Raw genomic sequence first — 9,742 nt, forward strand, 5'->3', positions numbered from 1 at the left:
TACAAGAAGGAATTCGCTCAGGGCAAAGTCTATGAGAGAAAGATAGAGGAGTGCCCTTCTAGAAAAAGAAGTGCTTCTGAAGGTGCACGGGGATCTTCCCCGAAGAGGAAGTTCGTGGAGAACCGAAGACACACTATTTCTTCAACACCTACAATGCCTGATTATGCAGATCCTAAGGAGAAAGTAGATGCTGTAGTTGAACCACCACAAGTTCAGATGTCTAAAACTCACCTTGATGATAAAGCCTCTACCTTAAAATACAATGCTGATACTGAGTCAGAACAGTCGGAAAATGACGATGTGTATGTTCCACGAAAAGTAGTCGCTACAACAACGTTTGAGGGAGACGTGTCGCAACAGCCAGCTGATGACGACGTCCTTTCTTGTCCGTCATCGTGCGATATCAGTTCACCACCAAGACAGCTGTCTCCAGTTAAACCAGCAAAAGGCCCTACAGGTCAAGCCGTTAGGACGACGAGCAGTCAGCTCGAGAAAGCTACGGAGACTGAAATGTATTGAGGATCATCACGTTATTCTGGATGTAGGGGAAGAGTTATTCCACACGTCTACTTCCACTCTTCAATACGATCCTAGTTCTACTTTGGCCGTGTTCACAAATCGTCGCTACGGGTATGATGGTCGTCGGCAAGTATTCATAGATCAGAACCCAAAATAATTTTCTCCTAGTACTGGACTACCTAAGGAATGAAGGACTTTTAGATCTTCCGTCTCTATCTGATGAAATTTCAACTCTTCTGGAAATTAAACGTCTCGCGACAAACTTGAGATTGGATGGAATGTGTGGTATAATTGACATGAGGATTGAGGATATTCGCAGACTTTGACCATGATGTTTATGTATTAACTGTTTTAATGTTTTCATGTTTTCATGTTTTCGTTTTGTATCCTGGATCATATAAGTTTAGTAGATACTGGGATACCTAAACACATATTGTCATACCATTAAACTCATTGTTTGGGGACAAACACTTTTTAAGCGGGGGGTTGTGTCACGAACCTATTTCAGATTTGTGTTAAAATTTGTTTTAATATTTTATTTTTACTTAATTAGCATATTAGATAATGTTGATTCATGCATTTAATCATTTTAACTCAGGTACTATTGATTTTTCTGAGTTCAGGTAAATGTCCTACTTTCTCACCTGTGATTAATTTAGTCCTCTTCAAGACATTTAAAGGCATGAAATAAGCATGCTCTCTTTGTACATGACTGACTTCAGAACTATATAAGCTGAAGAAAATCATTGTTACATGTTCAGTCTTTGAAATACAGACACGAAGTGAACCTCTGACAAGACTTCATGGTAAATATACACTTAATTAACCATAACGACTTTAATCCACTTACAAATATATTTGCAATTTATTTTGGTTAACATTAAGGTGGTAAAGTCTGCAATAAGCTAAGTGTTACCTTACATTAAAGAGGCTGAACCAGATATCATGCATTTCATTTCACATACCTAAACCCTAGACTGTGGTAAACAATTAACCATAATTGTGGTAAACTTTAACCATTATTTTGTGGTAAACATTTAACCATAGTTTGTGGTAAACTTTAACCATTATTTGTGGTAAACATTTAATCATTATTTGTGGTGAAAACTTGGATTCCATTCATGGTAATAACAATAATGGTAACACTCAACCACAACTATTGGTTCTGATCTGCCATACAGTCTAGGGTAAAAGGGATATTTAGGACTATACAGTAAGCACTGCTTTATAGAGAAACATATTCAGCTGACATTATTTTGGTTTGAACCATTAAATTGTTGTATATATCTTCATAACATGTATCCAATAAATGTTTACAGTTATATTGTCTCTCCTTCAATGCAATGCCATTCAGATGAGCTCGCAAAGACACTTATCATCTTACCTAAAATTGTAGCGTTGGCGAGTGCGCTACAATATTATGCCTGTTAGAAAATTACATTTACTTTCAAAAGTTTACATAATTCACACACCATTCGCCCAATACACATTCTGAGTACCATAACATGTTAAAATGGAAAGTTACCCGTGCGTGAAACGATGTAAATCAATAATACAACCGAGTAGAATAATGACCGAAAATGTAAAGATAAAGTAATAAACTGACCTGAATTAACTGTAGAATTCCTCCAACATGAATAAGAAAATATCAAACTGCAAATTAAAGCAAGAGAAGAAATCAGATACGTGTGCTCGGCTTGAACATAAATCCGCAACTACCTGGACTTCAAAAGGAATAAACCGCCAAAAGAGATATGACCCATGAAATAGTAAAGAGTGTACGGCTAAATCAAGCGTAAAAACTGACCATATAGAAATAGTAAGAGTGAACAGTAATCAAGACGAAAACTGTCAACTGTCAAAGTCTGTCTATGTAAAATACACATTCATAATCAATTACAATCCGTAATTAATCTATGTTAAATAAAGACAAAAGTTTCATATGAATATATTAATGATTTTATTTCTAACTAAAGTCAATATAATAAAATTAATTCAAATTACAAATAAGTATTCAAATATAAATTTTAACACAAATTCTGAATATTTACACACTATCACAATATACACATTCAAACTAAAATATGAACTAAAAATAAAAGCGGCTAGTAGAATGGAGTTTGAAGCAATAGTAAAAAAAATAAAAGAAAACATTTTAAACCTAATTGTAACAAAGTATGTGGTTACGTACATGCGGTGCAGTGGCATGGGCAGCAATGTAATGAATTCATGAGACTTTTAAATTGGCTGTACAAATTCTAAAATAGTTTGGCAGTTCGTTTCATAGAATGACAGTAATGTTTCTGGATAATTTCATTCCAAATGTAGTTGTCTTACTAACTCGACTGTTGCAAAATTCTGCTACCTAAAAGAATAATGTTTTTTTATGTTAACTAAGTTTTGTTATTATGATTGACTTATTTTGCGTACAATGTTAAATATTTCAATTACCACAGACCTCATGAATCTGATGTCTAATGTTGGCATTATAGATGTTTCTAATAATTGTTCATAGTTACTACGATGGCTTTTTGCATATAAATCTTAGTGGTCATCTTGGATTCTTTAAATTTTGTTTGTATTGCTTTTGCTGTAGAAGTGTCAACAACCTCTTTAGGTAATTATCAATTCTTTGGAGTATATTAAGTTGAGATGTGACTATTAATCTTTTTTTTCTAAATCAATGTTCACTTCGGGTAATTTTACCTTTTTATAATTGATTGTATTTCCAGCCAAATGAAAGCTTACATTATTTATTATAAAGGGCAAAGTAAGGAACCGTGTGCAACTCTTTTTTAATTTATGTTGTTATTCACTCAGAGCTATACTAAGGTTCCTTGATTGTTGTCTTAGTGAAAGGGGATTTTTTTTATGTGTTTGAGTGCATTTTCACACTATCCATAGGTCTTAATTTCTGAAGAGGCAAATCTTGTGGTAGACATTCGAAGGTGTTACTTAAATCTATTAAATACATGCACTGTATTTGTTTCCGTCTAGAGATTGCGCACCGTGCAGGTCCGGGTGTCAAAAGAATAGGCCTGCAGCAGCGCTAAGCTTGTCGTAAAAGGCGACTTAATAGTGCTCAGAATCCTAACCAGGGGCTAGGGCGCTCTGCCCATTGATCAACTGGGTTGTGTGCCCCAGGTGTTAGAATGGGGTACCCCTGGCGTGTTACATGCTGGGGTTGTCAGGCTATAATAAGGAACACCTGACCGCAAACCATAGTGGTGCACCGTGTTTGGAAAGATGCCACGTTCCTCTTTTTGATCCATTGACAGACATGGACGCTATTAATTCTTCTATGAAATCATACAAAGATACTTGCAACACTATGCAATTATGTTCGTTATTTAAGTGTGTACAGAACTGTGGGCATTTGTTCATCGAAATATGAGCGTGTCATTACTAAAAATATACCGGTAGGATAACCAACAGGGTTTTGCATATTTTTTAAAACCGTTAAGTTTTATACTTCCTCAGAAACTACAGCTCCAAAAGTATTGAATCTTAAAAACTTGATATAGTTGATAACGTCAATGCCCTACACAACGGAGCGAGTGGCTGCAGACACTTCAATTTACCACTGAAACCCTATGTGGAGACACATTTTGGCCTTTATGCCTTTACTTTACTAAGCCAATGATGCCCAAACTTACCTAAAATAATTAAAGGAAAGACTACTCTGCGTGATACATTTTGTTTCTTTAAGTTAAAAGAGTCAAAAGAGTAGGCGCGCTGGGCTTGTCGTAAAAGGCGACGACTAAAGCGCTCAGCATCTGGCTGGGAGCTAGGGCGCTCTGCCCACAGAGCAACTGAATTGTGTGCCTTAGGTGGTGGCAATGGGGTATCCCTGTCTTGCTACATGCTTGGGTCGTCAGGTCATAACGCGGTAAACCTGACCGCAGGAGGCTAACCCCTTACCTTATTTCTAGTGGCTAAATTGCCCAACCCTACCCACCTCTCCCTATTTCCAGTGGCAATCAAAATTTTTCGACCCCATTGTCCTTTTGTCCCATCCCTTTTTCATTTCATCATTTCATGTTCATCTTATCATCAATTTCATGTTCATCGTCTGAATATAGCTGAAATATTGCTGCTCGGACGTTAAACCCAAACAAACAAGCAAACAAAATTTCTAGTGGCAATCAAAATTCGTCGACCCTATTATATTTATGTCCCATCCCATTTGTCATTCCATCATTAGTTCATGTACAATCAATTTGACTCCGCTAAAATCTACACAAGTCATAAATACAACAAAAATTTACTTTAGTTGATGTATTGCTTTAAACGATTGTATTCGGGAATTCAATAGTTGGCGAAAACCCTTGTTTTATTTTTTCATACGTTTATGAAATAAAATCTCATGACCTTGGTAGATTAATTCAATGTACAATTTAAAGCAATTCGTACTTGTACAATTCGTATTGTAACAAATAAACAAAGTACTCGTTCAGACAAGCCCTATTATGACTTCCTCCTAGCACTGTCGCGGAGTGATAGAATAAGGAAATATTAATGACACACTTTTTACAGATTAAGTATTTTGATGGCTTGTCGCTCATCAAAGTTAAAGTATTAATTAATTTACAGGGAAATTCGTGGGTGTATAGAGAAAGCACGCGCAAGTTGTTTTTATCATAACAGAAACAAGTTTTAGGAAAGTATAATTTATGTTTAAATCATATACGCACCACTATGGTTTGCGGTCAGGTTTTCCGTATTATGACTTGACGACCCTATTATGTAGCATGACAGGGGTTCCCCATTCAATCAGCTTGGGCACCCTGGCCTCTGGCCAGTGTTTTAGTCGCCTTTTTTTTAACAAGGTTAGCGTTGCTGCGGGCCTATTTACTTTTTTTTATACCCGGTCCCCTACGGGGCTAGTGGAGTCCGATATGCTTATTTACTTTTGTTGCGTTGTTTTTATTTTATGTTCTTTGTAGTGTGTGGCTGTTTTCTATGTCTGGTCTTCGTCCCTGGATTACAATCTTTTTATTTGCGTTAGATAACTTGGTTCCCTTTATTACTCTATCATAACAGGATACTATTTGATATTGTTTTTGAATCAATATCCTTCTTGTTGTTTTACTAAGTTATTATTGAAAACGCCACACATTTCGCGAATCCACCGAGTCTTGTTTACGCCAAACTTTTAGTAAACATGAATAATTTTAACATGTTTCTTGTATATTTCTCATTTATTCTGTTTACAGCTAAATCACTTTATTGGTATTTGTTTAATTCCAAAATTTGGATTTTTTTTTTGTGGCAATTATACATTTTAGCAAAAAGATATCTGATACACCATCTTTTTGCTAAAATATTTAATTGCTACTGCCCCGTAATTGATCTAAGATTTCATATTATTTTCCCAGTATTTGGGAGTTTTATGCAAACAAGTTGATCATTTTAAAGGTAAATAAGACTATATTTGTTGTATCTGTAATTATGAACAGCTGCTATAAAGAACATAATTCTCGTGTAACCTCTATTCTGTCCAATACCTCTGAGAATCAATAGATTTCCTTCATGGTGACATGTAAACGAAATACATAAATAGTAAAACATAATTGACATCAATCGGACACTTGAATTATACCACCCAAGGACGAGCGACCAGTGTTGTGTCATAAAAATGTTGTGGGTCGGGCATGTATCAAAGCCTATTTTATGTTTTATGGTTTTTTTTGCTGCCACTACCTGTGTTAAGTACACAGGAACTATCACCACTGGTTGAAACCAAACCAGGTAACAGTTTACATGAGATGGGAAGACACTACTCAGAACATGTTTCTCTGGAAATAAAAGTTATGCAACCAGTAAGGTGCATACTATTTTTATCGTGTAGTTTAATGAAGATGATTTGCAAATTGGAGGAAAACTCTCCTGGCAAAGAGTAATCAAGGGAACCAAGATTCTAGAATTGGCAATAAAAGACACTCAAGAAAAAGGATTAACAGGGTGAAAAATACAATGACTGTCTCTCTGGTGAATGTTTCTATCAGACAATCAATCAGTCTCTTGTGTGGACAAGACAAGAAGTTCTGCTGTCTTGTAGGACAGTAAATCACGTAATTCTGAAGATTGTTACTAGTGGACAAAGGAAAGAAACTCTTAATAAAATGCAAGTCAAATTGTGAGCACGATATATATACAATACGTATTGACTTTCTACACACATATAGGAAATATGTGTATGAGGCTAAGAAAGGGGGATTTTGCGAGGCTGTGCCGAGCGATTTACCCCCGTTTCGCGCTGAGTAACTCATTTCTTCGATATGCTAGGACACTGGTTTTGTATTGTGTTTATCCTGCAAATAAAAAAAATATTGGCTTTAGTCTATTCTATGTAAAATCGCCTTTTTACGTAGTTTACAAAAAGTACCCCTATTGCGCCTCTAATGACGCAGCGCGGAGTAATATCTTAGAGACAGTATTGGTATGCAAATCCGTACGAGTCTGCCAATTCATTTTAATATAATACATTCTGGAGATGTTTGTTGTTTGTTGGGGTTTAACGTCCGAGCAGCAATATTTCAGCTATATTCAGACAATGAACATGAAATGAAAAAAAAAAGGATGGGTCACAAGGATAACAGGGTCGACAAATTTTGATTGCCACTGGAAAAAGGGGGATGGGTAAGGTCGGGCAATTTAGCCTCCTGTGGCGGAGCGCAAAGGTTCCTACTCCTATCGAATACCACAGCAGGGTTCTTTAACGTGCAAGGAACGTGGCATCTTTCCCAACACGGTGCACCACTATGGTTTGCGGTCAGGTTTTCCGTATTATAGCCTGACAACCCCAGCATGTAACACGCCAGGGGTACCCCATTCCACCACCTGGGGCACACATCCCAGTTGCTCTGTGGGCAGAGCGCCTAGCCCCCGGCTAGGTTTCTGAGCACTATTTAGTCGCCGTTTACGACAAGCTTAGCGCTGCTGCAGGCCTATTCTTTTAACACCCGGACCTACATTCTGGAGAAAACGCTTTCTGCATTTGTAACCTAAATATTTTTATAAATGTAAATGACTTCAAAAGTATTTAAAAAAATATATTTTCTTTGTGATTTTATGCCGAAAAATGATCCTTATAAACCACTACGGTTGAGGGGCTTAGTTATTTCTTTTTTTTTTGCTTAACCGGCGACCCACTTTTCTGAAGATTATTGTTGACAATGGGCGCTGAAATGAGTTCATAAATGAACTTTTTATCGTGAAAATCGCATATCACAATAAATATATGATAAAGATAATTGTTTTACACCTGGATAAAAATGTCAACAAATCTCGTCAAACGCTTTTACAGCATTATTACATCACGAAACGAGTCATTCATGCATAACATTTGGCGGTGGATGCATGTAAACATTCAGATTCAGGATGTTCAACGTCACACCATAAAACATTGAGTTAACAAGCTGATTTGACTGGGTCTGAGAGATCTTAGATGAGCTGAAGGACTGAGAAGGCGGTAAATAGCGTGACATCTGACTGTGCGACAGACCGGCGGCAAGTGCATCACATTAAAACAAATCACGAATATTAAAATTAAATATTAAATATATTTATTTCCAATGAGAAGAAATATCACATGCAGAAAACGTACAAAATGTGTGATTGATTTTCTCAGCGGCATTGACACAGAGGCCGCCATATTGTTTACAGTTTCCAAGGCAAAAAGTAGTTCCGATGTGGGCGGAGCTTATTCTAAAAATAACTACCCAATATCGATTTACAATATTGGACATGCAATATAGGCAGAAAATACGTCCTTTGCAGGAAAAATTAGAACAAATATCATTTCAAATTCAATATGACAGCAAGTAATAACGTATGTTACCATTATGTTATATTATTGCTAATTTGTTTAAAATCCCTTTGATCTTTTTATACGATAATTTTCAATCTCACACCAGTCGAGTGAGTATGAAAATTATCGCCAGTGTCTATGTCCTCGAGTGACATACAAGCAACAGCGTAGGAATATTTGACGATCCAAATAAGCGCCTGTTTGTTTACTGCGTATGAAATAATGACGAATTTGTGGCAATATTTGCATAATCGGTATTTTAATCGGTAAGTTACTGTATTTAATCATTTTCCATAGTCTACAATGGAAAATGAATAAATACAGTAACTTACCGATTAAAATTAATAAATCCCAAAATTATTCCACAAATTTTAACGTCATAGTTAACCGACTTTTGTTCACGTCGCCGAAAAATAGTCCCGAAAGGAAATTTGCAGCGTTATAAAACTTACATATTTAGGTCAGGAAAACTGAAAATGAAAAAAAAACCTGATACCTTTCATTTCAGCAAAACAGCGATAAACAGATTATTAAATATTTTTTTCAACTCGCGAGAGTTTCTCATGCTCATCTTGTCTCGGGACGAGATAAGCATGAGAAACTCCCTATCGGTGAAAATATTAAATAATTTAATAATATCAGTCTTCATCTTCATTAAATCAGATGCAACATCCAAAGACTTTTTTGCACCGCCCATGAGTCAAGTGTATTTTAGTCTAAACGTTGGGATCGAATAAGTTCTGAAAAGGTGCTGGTTGCGTCTTTAGATGTGGAGGTTGTTTCTATAGTCGGCCTCACATAAATAACATACTGTTAAAATTTGAATAAAAATATTTTCTACGACTTTATTGACACCTACCGTCGTTTAAATTGTCTTAAATGACTTGCTCATTCGTTAAGCCAAACGGCTTCTCCCTAAACATTGAATCGTTAAATTCCGGTCAGATTTTAATTCTAGGTGGCAATATTTACATTGTAAAAAGTCGGCCATGTTTACAGTGATCGGGTTGCTAGGAGATGTTGTTTACGTTTAAATGGTTTGTCCAAAAACCGAAGAACCCAGAATGCAATTCGGCGTTATTTCGGATATCTCGGATTTATTTTACGCGAACAACGTATAATACCGAGAAGTTGATCAAGCAGACGATTGTCACCGGAGTTCGACGGGAACTTACGCACTTCGTTTGTAAACAAATCGTCCCGTAAAAACCAACATGGCGGATATTAGTATGGGATTTTCCCGTAAGGATTTGTTACGCATGATTTAAGCTAATAAGCGACTTGTTTTTGAGAAGCTGTTTGGCTAAACGAATGAGCAAGTCATTTAAGACAATTTAAACGACGGTTGGTGTCAATAAAGTCGTAGAAAATATTTTTATTCAAATTTTAACAGTATGTTATTTATGTGAC

The 9,742-nt window shown here is 36.2% G+C and overlaps 1 protein-coding gene across 3 annotated transcripts in view; it reads right to left on the reverse strand.

The window, feature by feature from the left end:
- LOC148619061 (rhodopsin, GQ-coupled-like) overlaps window positions 1-2,833 on the reverse strand; it is a 54,074-nt gene extending 51,241 nt beyond the window's left edge. For all 3 annotated transcript variants that reach the window (XM_088578603.1, XM_088578602.1, XM_088578601.1), the window contains exon 1: window positions 2,126-2,833. The gene's annotated coding sequence lies outside the window, so the exon portion shown is untranslated. The remainder of the gene's footprint in view (window positions 1-2,125) is intronic.
- Window positions 2,834-9,742: the final 6,909 nt, after the last annotated feature.

The sequence above is a fragment of the Perna viridis genome, chromosome 4 (assembly GCF_037379345.1).
Source record: "Perna viridis isolate PV_CMFRI_1.1 ecotype Kerala chromosome 4, ASM3737934v1, whole genome shotgun sequence".
NCBI lineage: Eukaryota > Metazoa > Mollusca > Bivalvia > Mytilida > Mytilidae > Perna > Perna viridis.